A 27,847-nucleotide genomic window follows, 5' to 3' on the forward strand; every position below is an offset into this window, starting at 1 on the left:
CTCACTTACAGAAGTGATGGATGCCTGGAAACATGCATTTTTCCTTACTTAAGAGCAGGAGTGGAGCCATGCTGTGTTTATGCCCCTTCATTCTACAGGGGCTTTGACAGAGCACAACATCCCATTCCTGTGTAGGATCATGGAACAGGAGCACAAAATGGCACCAAGACAGAGAGAAGAGCAGCTCTTAAGGGAGTCAGTCTGGCTTTGGGGAATTTAGTTCTGGCAGTCTTGGCATATGAACACAGAGATCGTGAAAATTATTGTGTTGTTACCCAGTTTTAGTGTTTCCTGTTCCTGTTGTTGTGATGCTTCATAGCCTCAGTCAAGAGCGGGACTTCACTGTGTAAGGAAAGAATGGTTTGTTCCCCTCCTTGTTAGTTACTGGCAACTTAAATTTGTGTTTGGCTGCCCTGTTTGCTCCATATTTAAACCTTCGGTTTAAAGCTTGAAAAAGCTTTGAGCACCATTGGTACTACTTCTTGAAAAACATTTTTTGGATTAAAAAAATGAGCTGTGACTTTTCCATGTGCCCTTCTTTGCTGACAATTCAACTTTAGATTGAGTTAAAGCCATGAAGATAGCTCCCAGGAGAGTATCAGCTGTGGTTTGACAATATTGCTGGCAGCAATATCAGCTTTAAGACTTTCTACACTTATGATCCTATGTCCTGCTTCTTCACCCCTCCTCTGCCTCCAGGCTCATTGTAAATATATACTAGCCTAGCTGTTTTTCACAGATGGTCCACATCCTTGGGGAGCTTTTTAAGATAGATGACATATCTGATCTGATTTAGAGCACAGGCCCTAGTTGCATTTTCCTTGCATGAAGGATTTGGATACTGCTGTGGTAAAGGAGTGGGCTTAAGTGGCAGGAATCATAACATCATAAAAAAAAAAGAAACACCTTAGGTTGAGTGGAATCTCAGAATGTACCAGCCTCTGGCTCAAAACCAGGCTACCACCACAAATACAGCAGATTGCTCCTGGCTTTATCCAATTACATTTTAGATGTCCTTAAGTATACAAAATCTTTAACCTCAGCTCAACAATCTTAATGCTGATAAAGAAGGAAAATATAGAGGCTGCATGCCAGCTGTGTTACATTTTGATAATTGAACAGGTCTGTGGGCTATCACCCCTTCTGTTCCATTGTAGCTTTGGAAATAGTTTATGTCTCAGAAGAGTAATGGCAGCTCTGTAAGGTGGTTGCACTTTGGCTAATGAGCCTTTTTTCAAAATGTGGCTGATTATCTCAGGAGACATGAGCTGAAGGGCGTGCATTACTCCCAGTCTGAAACAAACCCAGTTAACTGTTCTGTATGTAGTGCACTGCATAGATACCCACAATTTATTTTGGACAATGTGCACATGATAAAATAGAGTGAAATTGGGAATGTGAGCCAGACTTCTCTGTTCGTGTGTCAGTGCTTGGATTGAATTCCTAATCTGATATCCAAAACAAAGAGAGCTGCAAAATCAGCTGAAGCTACTGCAGTGCTTGTATCAGTCCATTTGCTTGTGCATTAATTCCTTAACCACATGTAACTGACTGGTACATGAAGCATGAGGCAAGTGAAGGGTTTCTATTTCTGCAACAATGCTGCTAAATATTGACAGTTTTTTCAAGCTACCGGAAGCAGCTGAAAGGTAAGAATGCCAGGCAAACCAGGCTTGTCTGCAAAACAATAATTCATTCAGTCAATTTGCCACTTAGCTGAAATTTGTGTTCTATTTAAAGAAAAATGGAAAGAAGAAATAATGAACTCAGTGCATTAGCTTCTGCTCATACAGTCTTGAAGTTAATCTGGCTTCATGTGAAGAAAAATAAAAAAAGGAATGGAACAATATTCACAGGATCATTATTTAAATGATAAATATAGGTACAAACTGCTGAAGAACTTTCTGCAGGCTTCTGAAATCCTTAAACACACTCCCAGAGAAATTGATATAAAATCTTACCCATTGCTTGCAAAGGGAGCTAGAGAGTAAAGCTCTGCTTTCTGGTGCAAACTGGAATGAAGCAATGTTGATTCATACTAGATTTAAAAGGCATGTAGGATGCTGGAAGGTTGACTTCAGCAGGAGCTGACTACCCTAATTTCTGTGTCTTGTTAGGCATGAATAGATCTCTGTCTGCCTTTTCCTTATACCTTAGGAACAGAACTCTGAGGTCTGAGTTTTTGTTGGGAAATGTGCCTCTCCCGAGGGACTCAGGTGGAGAGCTGCCATGCTGTCCAGGGACAAGACCAGCTGGAGGAAGACACGAAGCAAATAGTCACAGTGCAGCAGCAGCTTGCAACTGAACAGGAAGGCACTGCCACGAATGCTTCTGCCCCAATCCCTCTGCCTGACTCACTGGTGACTGGATATGGTTGCTTATTATAATCTGATAAAAAGTTATTTTTTATCCTCTTTCTTTCAAAAGATAATTATTTCTTGCCTTCAATTCAGTGTTAGAGCAAATATGACCGAATAATGGTTCATATTTTAGGGCAGACCTAATTAAACTTTCTAATTAAAAGAATTTCACCTGTATCTTTTGATTGAATATATACGCAGATTTTCCAGCATTAGAAAGTGCATGGTGTGGACCTTCTGGTCCCTGCAAAGTGCACAGCCTTTGGAGCACTTCTATTAGTATTGCTAAGGCTCAGCTCCACAGAGAGAGTGGCTGATTGCAAAGTGAGTGAGACAGAGATCACTTCACATCTGTTGTATCACTGTTCACTTGGTGAAGTGATAATCCAGAAGCCTTCAGACTGGGGGAACACACTCTGTATCCAGGAATTTAGAAATCAAACACTTGGACTACAGACATGTCATCTGCAAAAAAACCCTTGTCTTAATTTAAAGTGCTCTACATATTAGTTCCATCTTTCATCACCATCTTTCTTTGGCCCCTGTACTCTTGCTCTTCCTAAACTTGGTATTGGATTTTAAGAATAACAATTTGCAAATAGGTATTTTAGGAAATTCGGGTCTAACATAACAACTGAAATAAAACTATCCCATCTTATTCACATAGGAGATGTGTGGAAAAGGACACAAAACGAGACACAGATAAATAAAAAATTTAAAAAATTAATGGGGAAGCAGACTGTTCATCTGATATAAAAATGAATACATGGGAAATAACTACTAAAAACAGCCATATGGAGTGCAAATGTGTATGCACCCTGTAAAATAGGGAAGAAAGGTACACACAGCACATGAAAAGATCAGAGCCAGAGACAACAGACAGAAGTAGAAAGTGGAAAAGAGGGTTTCAGAGACTTCATAAACATCTTTGAGAAAAATAGATTTTCTATTTAGTAGACAATCTGGGCAATTTCTTTAACATAAAAGAACTATAATAGTATTTTTCAGGATCTAAATTCCACAAAGTAGATTTGAAATTCTGCTAACCTTAAAGTGCAATTATATGTGAAATTAAGAGCAAGGATATTTATCGAAGTAACTTTGTGGGTTTGGTTTATACAATGACAAGTCTTTTGTGGATTATGGTGGAATACATAATATTGAATTTATGTATTTGTCTTGGAAGGAAAACAAAGTGTGTGAGTCCAGTTTCAGTGCAACTGGAGAAACCATGTGTACACTAAGATGATGTGGGTACCCCTGCATGATCTGTAGAGGCAAGGTAGTACAAGAATTCAATGTTTCCTCATAATTTTGGTCTTAGCTGTCAAGGAAGACACTGACTTAGCTTACAAGGCAGGCCTATAACTGATTTTAAAGTGCAGAGAAATTGCTTTACCTGTAAAATATCCTTCAGCTTTCCTGAAATCGATTTTCTCAACTTCATGCAGAGTTTGCCTCTGTCATTATCACTATTGCAGTTTTGCCTTTCACCTTAGTTTTTAACCCTTATCTCTATAATTTGCTATGACATGCAGCTTGAACAGGCAGTTTTTAAGCGAAGTTAAAAAAATGTTTTTCTTCATACATCTCATACTACTAACTTTGAGATATTTTAAGCACTAAATAGGGTCAATACTACTCTCCTCCCCTTTTATTTGTATGGTTGAAAATAATTAATAAGCTCATGTTGAAAAGAAATTACTGAAGATATTGCAGTGAGGAAGAAAGAAGAAAAACACAAGAGGGTGTTAAACCGCAACATAGTAGCAGTAACTGGGTGGTTGATTGGTCACCATTTAAATCGATGGATCACACAGCCTAGAAAAAGGACAGACCTTTCTGAATTATGAAGTGCAGTAGAAGAACTTCAGTCTAATTCTTGCTTGCAGAATAGTGTTGCTATTTTAAGTAAAGTTAGACAAATCTAACAACAGCTGTAAACCACTCCCTGGATTTATTTCTTTTTATTGTCTGTATTCTTGCTGTCACAGAAGAGACAAAAGAAAGCTATCTTAGTAAGGATTAAGGAAGAATTTGTTAGGAAGAACTTTTTTGCTGTGCAGGTGATCACACAGCAGCAGAGTTTGCTCAGAGAGATTGTGGAGTCTCCCTCACTGGAGATATTAAAGGACTGTCAGGACACAACCCTGTGCCACGTGCTCTAAAATGACCCTGCTAGAGCAGGGAGGTGGTACCAGATGACCAGATGCAGTCCCTTTCAACCTTATAGTGTAATTCTGTGGTATTTAGCATCTATAATACAAAACTTCTATGATCATAGGAAGACAAGTATTCCATAGGTAATTCAGATACTTTTAGTCAGAAAAGCTATCTACTGGCAACTTTACATGCTGATGTTTTAAATCTAAAGCTAAATCTAATTTAGAGCTGAGGTTTTTTTCCTGTATAAGAAAAAACCCTTGCATTTTGCAAGAGGTATATTGAAGCAAACATAAACATTTTTAGGACTGATATTGTGAGAAATTTTGAGGCTAAAATGTGATTATTAATCGTGATTTCCCTGTCAAGAATGTTCTGAGTATTCACTTGGAAAGGAAAAATACAAATTAAAAATACTTTGAAAACATTTTACGACATAAGGAGCTATATATTATAAACATTAAATAGGGCCTGGCCAAGGCCTAATTGGTGTACAGAACAGAAATATTACTTTTCAGATTTTTCAGCCATTTCATACAAATAATGTATGCTTGTAGAAAGTTAGGATGCTTTCACAGTAGTTCCCTAATCAACATGAAGGTTAAATTCATCAGGAGTACTATTCATATGTACCCACTTTGGTACTTTTGGTACTTTTCTGCTTACAGTTATCAAGTCAAAGTCCCTCCAATTCCTCTTTGCAGTCATGGAGGAAGAGGATTTTTAAATGCCTGCATCTTATTGAATCATTGGAGAAAACCAGTTTGATTTTAACATTGCCTGTATGGAAGACTGTTAATGATTTTCTAAGTCTCTCTCTCTCTCTCTTTCCCTCCCTTTCTTCTTTTTGGGTCATCCTTTAAACAATATAAGGATTATTTCCTGCCTGTGCCTCTATGTTTCTTCAGCAGGGTTTACCCTCATAGCCTCAATACTAGCTACAGACTTCTCTAGCTAAACCTGCTGGACTGTTTCGCACTTTCACAGGGCTACAAAGATGTTATAGGCTTACATTGCCACAATACATATTCAAGAAATAAGATCCATTCTGAAATTCAAACCACCCTGGCACATATTAGTAAAATTCTTCTCTGAGTTACAAATGAGTTTGCTCTCTTTGCATCTTTAAAAAAAAAAAAAAAAAAAAAAAAAAAAAAAAAAAAAAAAAGCAATAAACATTTGCTCAACCATAAAAAGGTGGAATGAATGCAATTAAGCCATTTAAATATCAATCATTTAGACAAACAAAACACACAAGTGTCCAAGTGTTCAGCCAGTCAATTTTATAACCACACAGAAAAGAGTAAACTAAGAGTATTTTAATGGAAAAGCAAGCTAATTTGTAGTCTGCTACAACACAGCACTAAGCTTCTTGGGTATACTGTGATTAGACATGGATAGCAGTAAAATAGCTACCAAGAAGCCACAAACTCTGATGGTATTAGTGAGAAGTCTAACTTTCCCACAACCACAAATAGGAGAAACAATGGTCATGAAGGAGGAGTGGTGTTAATACTGAAGCTTATTGAGGCAAGACGTTCATCAGAGAAGCTGGCTTTTGGATTAGCTCCAAACCTATAAAAATCTGCCCAAGAACATATGAAAGCTGACACAGAAGATGTCTCCTTGTTTAAAAAATGTAGTGCAATCACTGCAACGTTGTTTGGGCATTTTAGTATCAAGGAATAATGGTAAAGAAACCAGAAAATATGTTTCTTCAGAATCCCCTTGGTGTCATCTGCAGCTAATGTACCAAATGCCATTTCTGAATGCTTTGCAGCCACAAGGTGACAAAATAGCTATCAGTGAGATAAGGCTTGTTCTGCTTAGAGCCATTCTTGCAGTTACAATAGGGAAGTGATAAATTACAGACTTCAATGATCTTTCTGGAGAAAGGAAAGGTTCGAGACAGTTACAGCTGAGATTAGCACTTTGGATAAGAGAGTGACAGGGGATGAAAGAAGACCAGAAGCCTGCAAGAAAGATCACAAGATGTAAAAGAAAAGACTAAAATATTCTGCTCATACAAATGCAAATGATCATGGAATAATGAACTGAGCACCTGCAAGACAAAGTTAAAGCAAGAAAAAAATTGTGAACTGGATAAATTAGCTGTTTTAAAATTGCTTGAGTTTTTGCTGTGGTCTGTGAATGAAACCTTTTGTTTTCAAACACCATGAAATATGAAAAGCAAAAGAAAGAAGTCTAGGAATTGAGGTGATTTTTTTTCTTTCTCAAAGGATCTTGCGCATATTCTAAGGGAAACCCACATGCTATTAGATTTGGGAATATGTCAAATATGCATGATTTCTAGAAAGAGCCAGAGGCACAAATCAACTAAAATGAATATCAAGGAAATAGTTTCTGAAATAGGTGTGGAGTGTTTGTATAGATGCAAGTTCTTGACAGTAGACAGTTCTGTCTGATATAGTCTGCTTGTTCATGGTAACAGCCTCAATGTCTGCACTGATATTTTGGGGAGAATCTAGCTGGCTTTTCAATCTAATTGCCTTTTGCAATGTTTTTGCTTTCAATATGAAGCTAACGTAAGCCATAAGCCAGCATGTTGATTTTGAAGTTGTGGGAGGTTTCCATACGTGAAGGTTTGGTCTGTCACTTACTTCAATATAAATACTGGAAGTGTTTGTAACACATCACACTGTTTAGTGCTACTGGTAATATTCTCAAATGAGTGGTAATACAATCTTTCTTTTAATGAAGTGGAGTCTATCCTCAAATAAGAATATTAACTTGGAGATGTACCTTGAATCTGTGGCTTAGTGCACTCTTGATGTATTTCCTAATAAAATGATCAATTTTTCTATGCAGTAATACATTGAGCTTTTGTGAGGAAAATCAGATTTTGTAGATGTGCACTGGATGGAACAGTGGAAGCTTCAGACACGTAATCTGCTTCCAAGGGAGACTCTTTCTTCTCTAAGGATGTCAATGGTTAAGAAGGAGTGCATACAAAGAGAGAAACTTAGGGCCGAACTACTTTCCTGGCAGGAAGAATGCATTAGGTATTGTGTACCAACACAGCTTGCTACTTATTGATCAATTTGGTAATAGAAAGTTATTCATTGCTTGGGAGGTTTTGGGGATACATGAATTTGTGAGAATGTTGCTGGTTTTTTTTTCAGATTCCCGGGAATGCAAGAAAAATCTGCCATTGAAAAACATAACTTAATTATCCCTGTTCTAGAGAAGACCTGGTAAATATGAACAGTGTGCATTCAAAACAAAATGGCAAAGAAAAAGACTCCAGAAGTTCTCATCACTTGGTAAGTGGAAGAGTTAGAAATAGGTCATGATTTTTAGATATTGGCCTTTGACAGTATCATTAAAGGTAAGATGCACAATACATCTGCTAAGTGGAGAAAAACCATTCTGTTGGGGACAATCTTAGGGTTTGAGACCAGGTTTTCTACATCAGTCTCAAAGTGAGTCTATGGCTGGAGAAATTTCAGAGATTTTCAGTTCTAGTCTCATGCCTTAACTACAAAACCTAAAATGTATAGTCCTATGGCATCTCATCCCCTTGAATCACTGGTTTTTGATCTGCTAAACTTGTCATATGAGGATATTGAAAACTTTATTAATGTTAACATCATGCTCTCAAAGGAAGACTGTGACATTCCAGTTGAATTATAGTTGTGAATATCTCATGTCCTGATTATCGCATTTAATTTGCTCAGTGTGTGTTCAGACATAACTTGCTCAATATTCCGTGTGCAGCTCATGGAGATCCCATTTGTAATTGTTGCTCTGCTTACTTTGGTACCTCACAGCTACACAGTGATAATTGCCTTGAATAAGATAATCTGGTTAATGGTAAAATAGTAAGTAACCATGAACATGGCTGGGCCTGGGTTGAATAGTCAAGCAATCTTTTGAGTCAGGGCTTGGAAAAAGAAAGGTTTTGATAATTTTACTAATCTTGTGGACTTCTGCTTGATTTACAAATGGACATAAATGCCAGATGTTGCAAGAATAAAGAATAATCACTGACACTTACTCAAGGACCATCTTGAAAAAATATTGATTGAATTATTGATTCCTTATTGACCTGCCAACAATACCTTTTGAATTTAGTTCTGCACAGACCAAAAAATATGTGATTACTTCACATTGAGAAGACTACAGATCTCAGACATTAAGCCATAGGCTGGGCTTCAGGATGTTTATCATAGTCTCTGGTTTTTCCTACACTGTTCCAGTAAAGAAACAACCTTTCCTGCCATCTTCCTAAGTGGTGATTTCAATGACAGAGACATTAATAAGATTACCTTCTCAAAATTTTTTCTTTTATTCATACTTTGGTCATGTATCAGCCTGTGAATGTCATTTTTTTTTTTCCACCTGAAATGTATCATCTCCTTCTAAAGCTTTTTTGAACAATAGTTTGTAGATAATGTCTTTGAACTCTAAATCTAACTTCTTGGGAAGATTTAGCAAGGCCTAGAAGACGTACGTGCAAATAGGAGAAAAGATAGGATTCTAGGAAGCTTTGCGTCATTCAGTGGAATTTTGGGTCCTAAGCATTCCTGTTAGAAATACAATCTATTTCTTAGATATTCATGTCAGGATTAATATTGAACTCAGAACTGATGGGAGTTGTTCTGACACAGGAGTCTGTAAGGTTATAAAATCAGAAAGCTTGATTACAAAGAAATAAAAGGTGCTCTTACATGAAAAGGATTTTGTTTACAGGCGGTGAAGAATGTAAGGTTTTCTTTAGCTCTGCACAGATTATTGACCATTTATCAGGTTTGCCTTGATGCTTATTTATATTGAGACTTTGCAGCAGCAACTGTTTAATTTATAGCAAATCATAATAGGAATGCCAAAAGAAGCTTTGGAAAACAAAAGTAACTGCGTGTGTTTTTATATATCTCCTCAATTAGCTCCAAGCCTTATAAAACAGCCACTGTAATTCTGCTTCTTTGCTGCAATGAGGATGCTCTGGACTTCCTTCTCACTGTTGCTTCTGCAGAAGATGATTTAAAGTTTATTGACTTATTTGTGTAATTTCATGCTGGGAATCAACTTTATATCAGTGTTTGGGAATGTGTTTGGTTGGTAACTGTGAAAATATTCTTCCCACACTGCTTCCTTGCTTGAACATGTAACACCATGAGAGGCTGTAAAACAGAGGGCTGTGCTAGACAGCAAAAGACGGGTTTATGGAAAGGGGACAGCACCAATACCAGCTGTGACGGCTCCCTTGTATCTGTCCTCTGCTCCTACTTTAACTGCCTTTTCCAAGGGTGACAAGTAATTCACAGTCCTTACAATAGACCCAATTCTACTGACTCAAGAGTTCTCTTATAAAAGACATTTCTAAAAGAAATCATTACTATCTCACTGGGTAACATGATTTGTTCCTAATCAGTATTTTGTGATACAAATAGGTGGATGTTCAGATATTCTTCTATATCCAGAAAGAAATTTCCCAGTTAATGAAGCACAGAACAAGTCATTCAACAAGATAATTAGCTAGGTAATAATTACATTAAGTAAAATAGAAAGGTCATAGTAGCTTCAGTTAAACTGCAATTCACTTGCACAAACGAATTCCTGCGCTGAGGAAAGAGACAATACTTGCATTTGAACTCACTGGATAAAGGATCGATTTATAATTACACTATTTAACGTATGCAGATTAGACTACAAAAGATTCTGTATTGAAACTCAATGAGAAGAAATGAAAATTTCATGTCTGAATATACAATCTGGCTTATGATTACTGGTAAGTTTCTCTGTATGACAAAAATATAGCTTAATCACTTTAAAGCCTTGAATAATCTAAAGCATTACTCCAATAGACAGGCTAGTCAACAAATTATCACTTGTCTCAAAAAGATGTGGAGTGCTTTTAGCCTCTTAACACTACCGAGAAATATCTTTAGCTGAGAGCTTTTCACTTTGAAAATCAGAGGTAAAGCCCTTACTTTATTTATGTGCACCCCTCAGCTCTTACATGACAGACTGTGCAGGAAGCATCTGGAGTTGATAGATGCTGACCCTGGTAGGATGGAGACTAAGCTAATACCACTGAGCTAATCTAGAGAGCTACAGCCAAGCTGATGAGAACCATGACAAGAGCATTGTGTTACCAGTGTGTATAACTGAACAATTAATTTTCCTCCACAGCCACAACAAAAGAGTGCTTAACATAAAACTTGCCCAGGGATGAATTGGCAACATCCCCAAAAAGCAAATGCTTGTGGGTCAGATTCCTGTATGCATAGCTCCACGTCAGTGCTAGGCTTATTCTTTGGAATCTTATCTTACAAAAGAAACGGCAGCAAAGTCTTTAGCACTTTTGTATGGTGTTTTGCATTCAGAGTTTAAAAATTCCCGCAGGGTCAGATGTGATCAGGAAAGGCTTATCTGTGCTGTGCCTGGTTTGATACCTGCTGGCTTGCTAATTATCAAGGAACTAAATGCCTATTTGGACTCTTTTTTATTTACTTTAAATGCAATGCATTCAACATTATCTGGTATCTCCCGTGCCTACTCAAAAACGAATTAGTTGCAGCCATTTCATTTTTTTCACCATCTGTTAATACTGCAAGACGTTTTTCCTGGGGCCTGTATTTTTAGCATCACAGGCAAGATGGCAGTGATACCTGTTACTGTCCTTCCCCAGCACATATCCCCAGCCAACTACACAAGGCGTAGAAAGGTCTCTTTTTAACTGTGTATGTGTTTCTTGGGCTCATATCTCGTATGTTATAACTTTAGATGCACTGATTCTGTCTCAAGCTGGAACTTTCTTGAAAAACTTTGAGGGAAATTTTCAAGCTGTGTTCAAGAGCAAAACTAGGAAAACTGTATTATTTTGCTCATGTTGAAAAGACCTCTTGTGCCTTTTTCCTTGAGTTGCTCTAGTTCCCCTGGCCTTTGGAGAATAACTTGAAAAGTAGAGATGCAAAGGGCTTTGTTGTGTAAGAGAGCATGGACTTGAGTGGAATTACTTGAGCCTTTCAAATTTGAAATTTACACCTGTTATGTGGAGACCTTCTAGAACATTGCAGTCAAACCACTTTGTGCATTGGGAATCCTGTTGGGGATCCTGTTGTCATATTTTCTCTGCTGCAACTGGCTGAACTTGAGCCAGGTCCTACAGATGTTTTATGTGAGTTTCCAGAGACCCCCTTTCCGGGATCAGAGATCTGGAAGTATCTTCTCCTGCTACTGAATTTTGCTCCACCTATTTTACGTAACACCTTCATAAAAGTTCCTTAACAAAACCTTATTAATGACCTTAGAAACAACTTAAACCCAGGATTTTTTGGGTCTCTGATGCTGCTATTTGCAGCAAGTATCTCTTATGAGTAAAAATCTCCTTTTTTTTTACCAATCTTACATTCATAGCTGGCTTGTTCCCTTTTTTTAAATATATATGAAGTATGCTTCAGTGTAAATCCCTTTTTCCACTTTTTTTTTTTTTTTTCATGTTATAGACTCTCCATGTACTTTTTGTCTAAATAGCTCCTGTGCATAATTCCCAGCCCAAATCCATATTTTCTGCACGCGGGTATGACAGAGAAAGACTTCAGATAGTCTGTCTGTGTCAGATAATATTCAGCATTTTTCTTAGGACTTGAAAGATGGAAGAATAAGCACACATACTAAGCAGAAATTTGGCAGGAAAAGAAAGAAGGTTCTGTAATACATTATCCAAGGAGAATGTGCCATCTTGACTGTAGGAGATCTCAAAAGAGATTTCTTTTTTAATAGTTGTCTGTTATGAATAATTTAGCACAGATCTGAATAGATTTGGGAGATGTGGGATTGACATGGGTTTCACATAGCCATTGCTGGCCATTTAATAGTAATGTCTTTTTTCTGTTCCTAAAAGAATATCCTTCTTCTTAGGTGTCTTCATCCGATCCCTTTTATACATTTATTGCCATTATTTCAGTTAATTTCTCAATATCCTTAGCTTAGTGAATGATATACAGATACTTTTATGTCTCCCAATTTTGTGTGACTAAAAACTGTATTAGCACACTCCCTGATAATTGAGATGGTCCCCGCACATTGAGATGACTAAGGAAAATATTAGAAATATCAAACCAAGACAAACCATCAAGAAATTCTTCTATATTAAAATACACCTATATTTGAGCACATGGCCTTTTTTTCTTTTTTCCTTAATATGTTCCTTCTAACAGCATTACAGATTTTGTACAAGAGCTACATTTTCTCCCACGTAACTGAAAATTTCCCATGTGGTGCTGTACTTTTCTGTAATCCAAACAGACTGACAAGCTTCCTTCCCCTTGTGTAGAAAAGCAGTTATTTTATTAAGTGAAAGTGTCAGGATAATATTACCAGATCTATTTGGTAAACCTACATAATACTTTGCCTTCTGCATTTTGATTTTCAGCCTTTTCTTTTCAAAGTTAATCTTTGCTCGGAAATCTGTATGGCTTCCTTTCTGCACCACTGAAGCAAGCATAATAAATCTCTCCTCCTGTGTCTTTTTCCCCTGTAACTGTAAGGATTTCTATATGATGGCTCTCCACTACTGATGGCAGCTTTTTGTGTACATCAAGCCAAATTAGGTAACCTATTGTTTTATTTGTTATCCTTTCCAGAACTCTCATAATGATGAACCTCCTCCATATGAAAGCCTTAGCCTCTGAGTTTTCCTTCCATCTTGGATGCAGAAATCTCATTTCATTTTGTCATTACTGCTAGGCAGTCTTCTGTGTTATATTGATTTTGGTCTCTCCATGTCTTTGCTCCACAGCTGCCAAGGTTTTTCTTCCTCTTCCTTTCCCTCCTTTTCTTCAGTATAGCTGACAAGTTTTTTATTTATATTTTTAAAATCTAATTTGTAATGTGCATGTCAGTTTAAATTTTGTATCCTTTTATATTATTGCCTGTGCAATCTTGTCTCTGTCTTTGCTGATCGGTGTTTTTTTCTTCATCCTTTGTCAGCCCTTCATTTTTTTCTTATTTTACTTGATGTTTTGCATATTATGATGTTTTGCTCATCTGTTTTTTATCTTTTTATTATGCTCTCATTAATTACTACTATGAAATCTGAAAAAGTATCACCATCTGATAAAAAGGCATTTGTAGTAAAAGACATTACACTGTGTACTATGGATTTTCCAAAGCACCTTTAATAGGAGCACTAACAAAGCTGAACTGCTGCATTTCTACATGCCATTGCAGAACAGAAAAATATTTTAAAGTTTCTCTCCTTCTACAGTTTTACTTTTGAATACAGCTCTCCAGTTCATTAAAAAAGCGAATATTTTATTTTTCAAAATTATAAGAAGGGCATCAAATTTTGTTTAAAGGAAAGAAGAAAGAAACAGAACTTGCAGTCGGAAAATCTCACTTAAAAATCTGTGTTGATTTTCTGTTTCCTCTAGAGAGATGAGCACTGTGGCTTGAAGTGGACACATGACTCCTTAATGCTTATTGTGGATAGCTGGCAACCTACAATGCTTTACATGTTTGTTGGTATTTTAAAGGTTTGTACTGCTTTTTCAGCAAGGCTCTGTCCTGTAATATGACTGTGTTTTCTGACCTGACTGGTGAGCCAGAAAATTCCAGAATGATGGTTTCAGAGCCAGAATGGCTGTTTCAGAGTATCAGTAACAGGCAGGCCAATACTAAACACTTAGTTAAAGATGCTAATTGACATGCACTGCACTGGCAAGACATGGATCTCGGGCTCAAAAGATAAAAAAATACTTTGAAAATGTGGAATGGTATAAGATTGTCAGAAATAAAAGCTGAAAACAAGTGTATTCCCCTGTCAGGTATAAGCTGTTACTGTATAAGCTCTAAGTCTTTATAAACTTCTAAATCCAAATGAAAAAAAGTCTGAAAATGATTAAAAATAGCAGTATTTTAAAACTATTGTTTTCAAAATACAGCAACTCATAAATAAAATAAAATTACTATTACATACTAAACTGTGATTATGTTTATATTCACAGAGGGTAACACTATTTCAGCTTAACCAACACTTATTCTGTTTTCGGTATGCTGTTTAATTGCTTAATTAAGGCTTCTATTAGTATTTTAGAAAGAGAGAGAATTTCACTAAATACTGGTATACTTGAATAAAAAAGTAATATTACATTTAATATTTTTCTTTAAAAATGTTTTTGCTGTTTGCTTGATAAATACAGCAAAACTGTGGCCTCAGTTTGGGAAGGATTTCACATTTGTCTTCAGATTGACTTCACTGTGTTGTAAATATGTACTTGAAAGTCAGTTCCTACAAAATGTTTTGCTGATAGATGGCTGAGAGAAGGTTGATATTGTGAATTAATCATCAAAGGGAGCATCTAATGATTTTGTGCCAGTATTCACCGTTGCACAACCTGCTCACCTTCTACACCCAACTGTTGGCAGGCCTGAATGCTCAGGGTCATGTTTAACATCGTCCTTTCAGGAATAAAGCTCTTGAGATCATGGGCATTGGAGGTTTATTCTAAAAATGTGAGTAATTTGGTTTTATTGTCGCTGATGTTGATTTATCTTTATTGGCTGGATGGCTAGAGTTTTTCTGTAGGAAGAGTGTTACTGCTATGAGTATCATTGTTTTGAGAAGAAGACATAGAACAAGCACCTTCTCTACTTAATAGTGCAACTCTTTCCAAGTCACTGTCTCTTTCTTATCCCTCGGTCAGTTCAGGCACAAAAGTGAATTGAATCAAATTATTCTAAAATAAGTGAGTGTATTAAAGTTAAGCCATCATGGATAGATGGATAAAATAAGAGGGAGTATGTGAGTGCTGCATTATCTAATGTGGAATAATTTCTGGGGCATGACTTCCAGAAGACACTTGAGACTTCAGTGCTGTTTGGATCGGTTTTGTGTACTGCATAAAACCATGTATAAAACCTCTTCTCATTCCTCAGGAAACCAGAGGGTCATACTGGAATGTCACAACAACCATTTCTTTCTTATTTATCGGTCCATATGTTCCTGTATTGAATTACATGTACTTTTATCCCATTTCACAACTAAATTTCTGAGATTCAGACTGATCATGATGGCTCTTAGTGACTATTCACTCCTGAAAAATTCTTTGAGCTTTCGTATCCCAAGAGGCAAACAGAAGTGACATTAATTTGCATTCAGGAATAATATTACCTGTAATTTTCTAAAATGATGTTTTAACATGGCCAAATTTCTGGATGACTAACTGTGAAATTACTGCTTTTTTATAAATGCTTAATTTCAGCCCTTAATGGAAAACCATTATACAATGCCCAAAGGCTGATATGGTAAGTGGCTTTCAGAGGTTTTCATTTCATAACAATTTTTGTTGAATTAGTTATAGGATATATAAAGAAATAGTAAAAAACTTTGCCCTAGTCTGCCAGAAACTTTGCTTATGTATCAGAAAATCCTGAAAGCTGTGCCTTCATATCAATTGGCAGAGGATGTCTAGCCTAGACTGCCAACTGAATAAACAGATTTTGCCAGAAAATTAAATTGCTGATTCCTTATCAGAAAGATTATTTGGCCTTCACGTCTTGCTACTTGCTAAGTGACTTAGAAACAAATATTAGTGTGGAAAATTGTCTTATTTTAAAACATAAAATGAAATATTTTAGGATGGTAGGCTTGCACAGTGAGGAAATTTACTTCAGGTTGGGAGAGAGAGGCACTGTCAGCACTTAAGGGACAAAATACTCCTTTCTTCTGTTTCTCTTTTCTGTAGTTGTCTGGTTTTTTGCCCACCAAGGTCCCAAGCATCCTAGAACTAGATCTCCCACTACTTCAAATATTTTGTATGCCTTTATATTGAAGATTACTAGAAGCCAATATCCTTGCTTTACTCAAAGCTAAGCTGTATTTCCATGCCCAAGCATCCTTGCAAGATGTGAATGAATTGTAGAACTGAGATGACTCTTAAAAACACTGGCAAGTTGAATCCCAAATTAGGAACAAAATGGTAATAAATTGTTCATGTAAAACCACACTCCTAAAAGAAGAATATTCCTCATCTGACTTACCTTACCTTTGTATGCTTACCTGAGCTGAGTTCAGAAATGGGTGGAATTCTCTTGCAAGATGATGTGTCCCTGTTAAAATATCAATTGCAAAATCTTGCTGACAGTATGTGCTGTGAGTACATACTAATGACTTCAGGAACTCAGCATTACATTCATGGCATTTTAAAATCTGCTTCAATACATTATGTTAATTTATCAAAAACCATCACTCAAAATTAAAATTTAGGAGTCAGACTTTGTAGGTTCATCAACAGTCATTGCTTAAGTGTGTGTCTAAATACTGACTTATTGACCCAGCTAATTCTCCCCCCCCTCAGTATCAGTAGTTCAAAGAGTACACATGTTCGTGCCTTGGCCCATGGTTGGAATCAAACGCAGTTCACATGCAAACTTCTTATATCGAAGCCACCTAGAAAAGAGTAGCTATGTGGTGAGAAATGGGGCAAGAGAGGTGACAAAGCTTTGATTCTGTGTTCCCACCAGCAAGAATTGAAGCATACCTTAGCCTGCACAGGGAGGGCTCTTCTTAGCCCAACGTGAAACCCATAGGCTTAGAGCATTAGTTATGGATGTTTTCTGGAGGGAAGCATTGTCATATGGTGTGCCGATCAAATCTTCTGTCACAATTTAATCCTATCATGACACCAAGGGCATTTAAATATAGGATATTATTTCTCATGCCAGTCTTGAATTTTTTCATACTTAGTTACTTAGCTGAGACCGGAAGTTCTTCAGGGCTTCAGGAGGTAAAAAGACACCAACAATAACAGGAAAATAAACTTTTTAGATGAAAACACTGTTTTTTTCATAGAGTTCTGGCCCTGAAATGCAGGGATGATGTCTAAAGGTCATAAACACACGAAAAACCTCTGTACTTCTAAAATTAACCCAAAACTCTGTTGCAATAGTTAAACCTAAATAAGATTTTTTTCTTTTATCTTGACACCTGGTCCCATCCAGTTTAAAACAGATGCATTTACCAGAATTGTGTGAATATAGGTTCACTACTTTTTTTACATGATGTGTTCTGCCTCAAACTGTAACTAATACACCAAGTCCTGCCGTACAGGAGTCAGACTGTAAGATCGCTGGAATCTCTGCTGGCCTTGTAATGAATGAATGTATGGTTTCATGCCAGGAATAAGCTATTAATTTGGACTACTTCTCTGAGCATCCTTTGTCTCTTTACCTGACTGAAACAGTGAAAACTTTTCTTTACTCTGGAGACCAGGAACACACAGTCAGGACTGTAGAGTAGTAATCGATATGGATGTGTATTATTACACTTCCCCCTTGGCAGGCTATATCAAATTCATTGAAGATGTTAAAAATTATTCCCAAGTATTTCCCTAATAATTTATGAAAATTACTTCCTTGGAAAGTGCTGCTTCAAGCAGGAAAAAAAAAAAAAAATCTACACCTTTGGAAGGTTAATGCTATGAAAACAGCATCAATTTTCTTGGTGAATTGATAGTTCAGAAGAAATTTGGTGTGAGTCTTCAATTCTGACAGTACATGTGACTTTGGCTAGATGCCTGGATAAAGGCAGTGAGTAAACACACAGTGGTAGAAATGGTCTTGATCTGTTATGTTCTGTGTGCTAAGACAAATAATAATAGCACTTAAAAATAGCTGCTAAAGCTCTCTGTAATAAAAGTACAAGACAGGAGAAAAAAAAAAAAAAAACCCAAAACAAATCCCAAAACCAAAACAGCAGTCCCTAAATTGAAGAATCATTGATCATTGTGGGCTGCAGTAAATCTGCTGGTATTAAAATTTCCTGGAATGTGGTGCCAGGGCTTAAAACAAAAAAATCCTACAGTTTGTTAGGCCTTCTTTCTTTGAAGGGCTTGCCAACCATATAGAGGAATTAGAAAAGGTTTTAGGATGCACGCAAAATTTGTATTTACCTCAGTATCAAATGCATGTGAAAAGACTTTGGACATACATGAAGAGAGACAGGAGAGCAAGTCTGAAGTTACATCCTTGTAACCATTTCTCTTCACCTTATTATCTAAGTAGTCTTGAGGTGGCTGTCAGGTAAAAAAACCTGCTAGAAAAATAATACAGATGTGCAGTAGCTGGCACACAGGGAGACATGAAAACAAATATTAGAAAGTGTGCAAAAAGCATCCTTAAAAGCTTTTCTGTCTCCTGAGGTTTTAAGAAGAGGATCAATTCAAATGCCTCTCCACTCTGTAAACATAGGAGAAAATAGTGGGAAATAGTTACGTCTAATGGATTTTGGTATTGTACATCATGTTAGTGTGTTTTAAAAGCCTGGTAAATTTCAGAGATTTTTAGAACAGTGCCTGTGATTTTCTGTGTAACTGAATTTAGGATTTTTTTAATACTTTTTTTCCCCTTTTTTCTTTTTTCTTTTTTTCTTTTTGTTTTTAAGGAAAGAAAAGACAAAGACTGTGTTCACTTATGTTCTACATTTTGTCCTTAAATACTGTAAAAATGTTGGTTTAATTTCTGTATCTGGTCTCATCAGGGAAATACATTTCCTAGTAAGCATAGACTCTTGTTTTCTTACCTCACAGGAACTGACCTTTTTGGGGTAATAGCAATTTTATGTTATTATAATTTTCTACCTGTGAATGAAGTCATTACTTCATTGCTTTGGACAGATTGTCAGGCTTTATTTTACAGTCCACAATATCACTTTTTCCCCTATGTGACTTCAATGTCTTTCCCCTCTCACAGCAGCATATACCTCTATAGCTTTTCATATGCATTTAAAATGAAGACACCATGGAAATCTGTCAGCCTGTACTAGGAGAAGGGAGATATAATGCCACAGAGAGTTCAACTCTGCTTATTACAGTAGAAATCTGCATCTCTAGGAAGTAGGGTGACACATTTGTTTGACAAGCAAAGGCTACTTTAGGAAACTTTGACCAAAATTTGTGTGAAAAATATTCAAAAGACAATTTGGAATTTTCTGTTGGTCCAGCAAGGGTTGCCAGAGCCTACACCACTATATGTTTTCATAGTCTATCCTGCAAAGCCTCAAGCTTAATTTTATGATGTTGAAAATCTTTGAAAATCCTTGAAAACATTTTTGGAATCCTTTAATTTATATTTTGGAGTACTTAATATACAGGGTTTGCAACTCTTATAATAATTTACCCTTCTTCTTCCCACTTGAATGAATCTATGCAATTTTCTTTAATTCTTTATATAAGCTCAGCAGACAAACTCATTGATATTTCCTCTAAAGGGATCTTGCTAGCCTTGAGTTCATAAAACTTGAGAAACACAGATTGCTTCAAATTATGTGCTTATTAATATTAACAGTAATTTTGGGGTAATACAGAGCATTCTCCCAACTCCATTCAATACATCTGGAGTGAATCATTAACATGCAAGAGTTTTTATTAACTTAGTTAACAATGTTTTCCTTTCTAATTTCTTTGCAAGTTTTAAATTCCTTGGTGTCTGCTTCTGCCTAGAATTTCTACTTCACACACTACAATTCATGTATCTGTAAAGAAATGCAGCATCCACTTCATGCTGTTGCAAAGGGTATGTGATTCTTGGATCTCCATTTTTCTGTTGATTTATCTAATTTTGATATCTGATTGAACCTTTCTTCTTGTGTATTCATTTTTTTTCTTAAAAATGTCTTGCAGGGGTTTTTTTTCTATACCTTATATTTGAACTTCCAAATATAGCACATTATATTCACTGACTTTCACCCTCAACAGTATTCTTGCTTGCAAAGAATGTGTTGACACAGGTGCAATTTGCCTCGCATACAGGAGGAATGGGATGATACATTGCTCTTCCCTTATACCTATTTTTGCATGTCTATAATTGCATCTAGCATGAAAACAGATTTTTTTTTTATAAAGAGTATTTTGTTACCCTTCACAAGATAAAAACAAAGAATGCTTTATAAGAAATTGAAGTTGTAATTTACGTCTTCAATTCTGTAATTCATTGTTGATCAAATCTTCCTATACTACTAACAGCAGCTTGTAAATGATGATCTCATTATAGGTAAGGTTGAAATATTTAATGTCAGCCAATGCATTTCTTTAAAAAGCACTGTACTTAGTAACTATTGTAATTATGCCAGGAGACATAAGAGATTAGTGCAACAAGTGACCTAGCTTTAATAATGTCATAGGAATCTGTAATTGCAAAATTATCCACTGTGTTATAAATGTTCACTAACATAATGTTCAGGTCCCTCATAATTTGTAGCACTTCATGAAGTAAGCAATTATTTTTTCCAGTGTACAGATACCAAGTCCATTAATTTGAGTAAGTCCCTCACTTGCAATCCTGAGAGCTGTATATTTAAGCATAGTAAAAAATGCCTTCAGCTCTGGCTGAAAAACATGTATTATAAACATGGCAGTGTTTGACTGCCAGCTTTCTAAATCTTTGAACTGGCCATACCTAGAGAGATTTAGAGGTCAAGTTTGAGTTAAGAACTCAGAACTTATGGCAGTGTCCCCTCACGCCTGGCAGGCACGCAGGCTAGCTCAGTTCTGCACTGCCACAACGAGGATCGGTCGGGGTTACAGGCAGGGCGAGTAACCTCCTCCCGGTGGGCTCTTGGTTCCCCACACCAGCGAGTGGACCTGATGGAGTTGTGACTGCGGCGACGGAAGAAGAGTCGTCTCTCTTTAGGCAGGGTAGAAGGTAGTTTATTAAGGGGAGTCTGGCAAGGGGCTCCACCTCAGACCACTGCTGCCCAAAGAGAGCAGAGATCAAAGCCTGACAGCCACTTATAAATGGGGGAGGATCCAGGGGTGGTGACAACAGGTCAGCCAACCAGGCAACATGGGGGTGTAACAGGGGTGTCAACTTCTGAACCATTAACAAATCACAAGAGGGGAGAAGGGGATTCCCTGGGCACCAGCCTACCACTCGACGCCTCTCCTGGATCTTTCCAGAATCCAGGGAAGGGTCTCGAAGTGACAGACAGGGCGACCAAGAGGAGAGAGGGGGATTGGCAGGGGAGGAATGATTGGCATAAAACGTCTGGTTATATAACTAACTCATAAGGGGGAAAACTATTACAGAACACAGGGGTATACAGTGGACAGAACCATTACAAAAATAACTTATAAATCTTACAAAAATAACTTAATAACTTAATAAAACAACTCTCACACCACTACAAGAACTGCATAAAAATGCCTGCAACCTGCTCTAAAATAGATATTGACAATATGTCCTGTCACCGAGACACGCAAAGCAATCACACGCAGACAAGAGATTTTTGCAGAGGTTCCTCTGATCCAGCTCCCAGGTGAAAGAGCGGAAAGAAGACACCCCTTTGTTTATTCTTTTACTTTTATACATTTGTGGGTCTAGCAGAAGATTGGCTTTTTGGGGTTTCCACCCCTCAGCCTCAGTGGCCAGACGAATTGTCAGTTACAATTGTTTTCAGGTTAGAAATATGCAAACAAAGGACAAAGAATGAAAAACAAAGGATTTGTTTATATTACTTCTGTGGGAAAGGTAGAAGAACTTCTCTAATATTCTACAGTAACTAAAAGATCTGACTCCATTTATGAAAATCAAAAGGCTAATAAAAAACTCAGAAAAACCAGGGTAACAATGTCCCAGATTTCTTTCCTTCTGGATAGATTGTGTGCATCTATGTCCGTCCGTCCATCCATCCATCCATCCATCCATCCATCCATCCATCCATCCATCCATCCATCAATGTCGATCTATCTCACAATATTTTACTATTGTGTCCTCAAGATTTAGGTCAACCTGAAAATGAAACAGAACCCCAAAACACAACAAACTGAGTGAAAATGGAAATTCTGATCATAATCTGTGTGTGGGATTTTTTTTCTGTCCTGTAAGAAATGTTATTATTCAGAAGGATGAGGAACAGCACTCTGCTTCTTTTGTTCTCTTAACTGCACTGAGCTATTGTCAGAATTAAAAAAAACCCCACATTTGCCCTGTGAATAAATCAGCTGCAATGGCAGCTTTCCTTTGAGTTCCCTGGTGTTTTCTGCCACTGTGTACATCTGGGGGAACCTGCTGGACTGACCCAAAAAAAACAGTGCATGGTGCTTCTCCAGATCCAATAATGGCTAAGGTGTTATTACAACAGATAAAATTTCCCAGGTATTTTGTATTCCTTGCCTTTTTGCTGTTTGGTGTTTACATTCGTGTGCTGCTTGTTACTGTATTTTTCATTCAAAGTCTTGAGAACAGAGAATTTGTTAACACATGTGAATTGAGCCAGGCACATTGTGACTCTTTACGTACCCTGTGAAGACAAGTAATGACACCTGTATTGTGAAATCTCAAATGCAAGAGGGCTTAAAACCCAAAAGATGCTAGGTCTGAAAACTGGAGATCCTTCAAGGTTGTATTGCCCAAGTATTATCTTATAAAAAACTTTTCATTGTGAGAAGAGAATAATTATGTGGAAATATTTTCCTTCACTGAAAACCCTCCACCAGCTAGTACTATCTTACTAGATAAGGTGCAATTCCTCTTGCCCAATTTAGACTCTGTAATAGGTGTCTGGTCTAAGAAAGTCACTCAGACTCCCTGTACAGCTGAGAAAAGTTGAGATAGAAGAGAAACTTTAGAGAATAACTCATGTACCTTAGGTTGAAAAGAATTGCTTCTGAACACACATCTTTCTTCTAAGAAAATGTAATGGAAACCTCAATTTCTCCTTATTGAGTGTGTATGGTCATCCTGCTGACACTGGGCTTAGACTGGATGCCCAACTTTCAGGCAGCTGGTACATCTGATGAATACCACCTGTGTTATCTTTAGCACAGAAATGCAGTATACTTCATCATGCTTTTAGAGGTAGCATCAGTCAGCAAGCAGACTAGAAATCACGAATCTTACAAGGGAAGTCTCTCTTGCCCTTCCTAAATAGCTACTTACAAAAGCTTCAGCCATGAGTTTCAAAAATGTTTAAACAAAGGTGTGAAATTTTCAATGATTTATGTGAAAACAGGGTTAGACAAAGACTGAACTTTGTTGAAAACATAATTCATGATGCTCATACTGCACATCTGCTGGCTTTTTTTGGAGGCTGCAGAGGTGGTTTTCAACCTCATCTTGTTACTTTTCACTTCCTAAATCTCCTGCAAATTCTACCTAGCGGGATTTTCTAGGGTTGGGAAAATAAAACATTTTCATACCAAACATGGGCTTAAACTTTCTCCAGTATTGTTAGCTGTTGGGAGCAATAAGAAAGATCCCCTGTGTTGAATTGTCAGGAAAAACAGTTTTAGAAGCATTACTTAGAACAACCACTTGTCCTTTCCCAACTACTATTACCAAAGGTATTTTCTTTACTAGCATTTCTAGGGTGTGATTTCCATGCTGTTGCTGCTTTTTCTTGCAACCTAGGCTTAATTTGCTTTGTGGTCATAACTTCCAGATTATATTTCACTTCCATTGCCTCTTCTTTTTACAGTTTATTTTGCAGGCTTTGTCATTGATAAGAAATTCAGGGAAGAGGTCACCTAATGGAAACCTTTTGGTACCTGAAAGGGTACCAGCAGAGCTGGAGAGGAATTTTTTACAAGGGTGTGAAGAGACGTGACAAGGGAAAATAACCCCAAACTGACAGAGATTAGGTTTAGATTAGATATAAAAAAGAAATCCTTTTCTGTGAGGATGGTGAGGCACTGGAACTGGTTGCCCTGAGAAGTTGTGGATGCCCCATCCTTGGAAGTGTTAAATGCCATGCTGGATGGGGTTTTGAGCTATATGGTCCAGTCAAAGGTGCCCCTGCCTATGGGACTGGATGATCTTTAAGCTCCCTTCCAACCCAAACCATTCTATGACTCTATGATTTAGATATTTTAACAAAGCTCTAAATTATTTTTATACTTCTAATGCTATTCCTCTGTAATGATCAGTCACTAAAAGACTGCCACAGATCCCTTAATATCCAGAGTGGCCAGTTTTCCATATTATAAGTGGAAATACTACATAGCTTAATTCAGATGATAATAGGTAAGATGACATGCTATGTTCCAATGAAATTATTTTATATAATTGTATGCTGTTGTTAAATTATATAAAATGCACAAATGAAATTTATTATATACTGATGAAGTGATTTACAAAAAAAAATTCTGTAAATTAAGAAATTCCTGTGGTTTATATATTTAATGAATATAGTGCAGAAAACTAATGTTACTACAGTTCTCTATGTTTAACTTGTAAAGATCTAGGGCAAATTAATTCCTGGTATAGTGCCATTAATTTAATGGGAGTTACATCAGAGATATGAACTCATTCAGTTACAGCTAACACCATCTGGACATTGATAATACCACAGCAATGTTTCACTTGCTGAAGACACTTTCATCCTTTCTGTTTAGTATGAGAAGACAGGGATTAAAAATTGAAGATCACTTTAACTTGCTCTATATCATCCTAAATTCTCTTGTAGGCTTTGTTATGTTTGGATGGCAAGATGTGAATTTAAATAATATTTAAATAAATGTAATGCAATCAAGAAGAGACCAAACAGATCTCAGGAGGCAAAACATTTTCATTAATATAACGCTTTTTAAAGAGGACTGGATCTATAGAAGTGATGCTTCTTTTGGTGTGTGGAGGCAGATGGTTGTCTCTGCCTGTCCTTCCTGACACAGATTTGTATCTCTGCTTTAGTGCTGGCATGTTGGAACCTTGCTAATCACAAAGTTCAGCTCAATTTTATCATGGCTTACAACATTGCAAAATTCTGCTGGAAATGTCAGCAACTTCATAATATCTTCTGTTTGTTTAGGAAGTTGTGTTGTTTGTTCTCATTATTTTCATTGGCATTGTGTCCAGAAATGTATTTTTGAGTGATAAGAAACCCTTGTCGAGTTTTGAAACTATGTTTCATCCTTGTGGAAACATGAAATGACAGCCTAAGCTATTTCCTTTCTTCTCAGCCTCCTCCAGAGCACAGACAGGAATTATGCTTGCAATGACTTCTGATTTGTTGTTTTCTGTTCAGAAATGCACTGAGTATACCCAGACCCAGCCATGTCAAAACTTCAGGTAGCTCAAGACTAAAGATCCAGAAACAATAAGAATATGAACAAAGCTATAACTACCCATCATATGGAGATATTTGCATGCTATGTGTACATGTCTATAACTCTATAACAGATAGAACTGTGTTATGTTCAGCAACAACATTTCAGAGCTGGTAGAAAAAGAAAAAAATCAATGAACAAGACTAATTTAGGCTAATTGATTAATTACTACACTACAGCTATAATGTGGCATCTTTAAGACAGCATATTAAGAAACTCCACGCAGGTGCAGAGTACAAGTCTATGCGTTGTCCCATCTAGAAAACTGATACTTCTGTGCTTTGAGTGCCTTCTTGTTCCGGTTTCCCATGCAGAGAGCGTTGCTGGTCTGGGCAGCAAGCCCAGCAGGGCCCTGCTGCCGTGATCCCCCTGACAGCAGCCCAGGAGTCTGCCGCGCCAGGGGAGAGCCGCTGTGCCTGCTGGCAGCCCAGCGAGCGGTGGAGCACAGCGCTGACAGCACCGTCCTCATCCTCGTCCCATCGAGTCGCACCACGCAGGGCTGGAATTTTTGTTAAGTGTAATGGCTTTGCTGAAATACTAATATCGAGGTGAGTTAGCAAGTGTTTACCATAAATTCACTGGTAGTGTAATTTTATAACTTTGCCTGAAGGATCCTATCCTTAGGAGTTCATTTTTTGCCTATTAGGCCATTGTTATTAGTGTCTGGTTTGTATTTACAAACCCCACAATATTCATCAAAATTGTTCACCTTTGAAATGAAATGGAAACGTTGCTACGTAGTTCACTGGAAATTACAACCTAGGAAAATTTATAAATGGAAATTTTTAGCAATTATAATTTATTTTTATTCAGACAGGACACAGTTAAAGAAATTAAAGATTTTATTTTTCAATGACTTTTTAATTTAAGTAAGTTGATTATGTAGCTATCTGATGCTAGGATGATGAAGTTAGATAGTCCCATAGATGTGTGTGTTTATATAAAGAAGAGAATTCATGCAGCATAAACCAGACAATTTATCTTTGTTGCAGTCAGCTTGGTAGGCATGTTGCCTCTGGAATGCTAATAACCAGCAATTTTTATGTAGTGAAAATGGAATACATTGTATTTAGAAATACTCAGAAGGCGAATTTCTTTTCAAGGACAGTGAAAGCATCAAAATGTCTAAGGGGTCACTAACAGCATAAAAACTCCCAACTCTTCCCCAAACTGATAAGCAAAAAACCCCGCTAACCAAAACATCATCTTTAAAACTGAGTCCTTTATGAGAGATTAAGAAAAATATCGATGGATCCAGTGAATCAGGAAAAGTGCATTTAGATGTAAAGATGAAAATAAATCCAAATAATAAAGGGAGGCGGGGGGGGAAGTGAAGAGCAAATCTGATTTCTAGAACAGATCCTGGTAAGTATATCTTCCCAAACTGTCAGTGCTGTGATATTTTTATTTTATTTTCACTTAAAGAGATGCCGAAGAGGAAACTCTATTCATCACAGGGATTCTTGACATATGATTGACATAATTTCACATTGTATAAACTAATAGCAGCCAAAAAGGTGATTGATGAGTCAGATTCCTTTTTACCACCCCAAATTCATTGCTGCTATGCCTTTGCTCCACTTCTTCAGCTTATGATCCACTGGCTTTTACTTCTCTGCTGGTGGAGGGCATATAATGTAGGGACCCCTTATACTAAAAAACAATGCGCTGTGGGGAGCCAGTTTCTGAGGCAATACTTTAACATGAGCTCTGCTCCCCACAGTACTCATATTTTGTGGTAAGCATAGGAAAAATGATTCCTTTCTATGAGCTGGTGTTGGGGAAGAAGCAAATTTGTCCCAGCTGCTGGACCAGTGTAGTAATCCTCATCGTCCTACATCTTCCCTTCTCTGAAAGACAGCAAATTTGTCCCAGCTGTTGGATCAGTGTAGTAATCCTCATTGTCCTACATCTTCCCTTCTCTGAAAGACCCTATCTACCTCTTGTGCTTGATATGTCAAAAGTCAGCAGTCTCTGCTGACTGTTCAAATGGCAGCATATGGTTGTATTTAATTTTTACCACTCTTTAACCAGTGATTTCTAGGGTTACATTTTTCCATTTTGAATGATACAGCATATTCGACACTAGAGACAAATTTCAGTGCCCAAGACTGCAGTAGAAAAGCAAGATTTTCAGAAGATTATGCTGTCATGCCCCCTAGCATCAAGAGCATTTTCTGTCTTTCTTCCTCTGTAGTCCAACAGTTGAACTACTGGCAGTCAGAATATGTTTTACCTCAGGAGATATAGCCAAGT

The 27,847-nt window shown here is 37.2% G+C and overlaps 1 long non-coding RNA gene across 1 annotated transcript in view; it reads left to right on the forward strand.

Moving 5' to 3' along the window:
• Positions 1-13,095, forward strand: part of LOC120750729 (uncharacterized) — a 37,371-nt gene extending 24,276 nt beyond the window's left edge. Inside the window, exons 2-3 of the long non-coding RNA XR_005700125.1 lie at positions 7,667-7,807; positions 13,040-13,095. This is a non-coding gene — a long non-coding RNA (uncharacterized LOC120750729). The remainder of the gene's footprint in view (positions 1-7,666; positions 7,808-13,039) is intronic.
• Positions 13,096-27,847: the final 14,752 nt, after the last annotated feature.

This window comes from Hirundo rustica, chromosome 3, assembly GCF_015227805.2.
Source record: "Hirundo rustica isolate bHirRus1 chromosome 3, bHirRus1.pri.v3, whole genome shotgun sequence".
Lineage (NCBI taxonomy): Eukaryota > Metazoa > Chordata > Aves > Passeriformes > Hirundinidae > Hirundo > Hirundo rustica.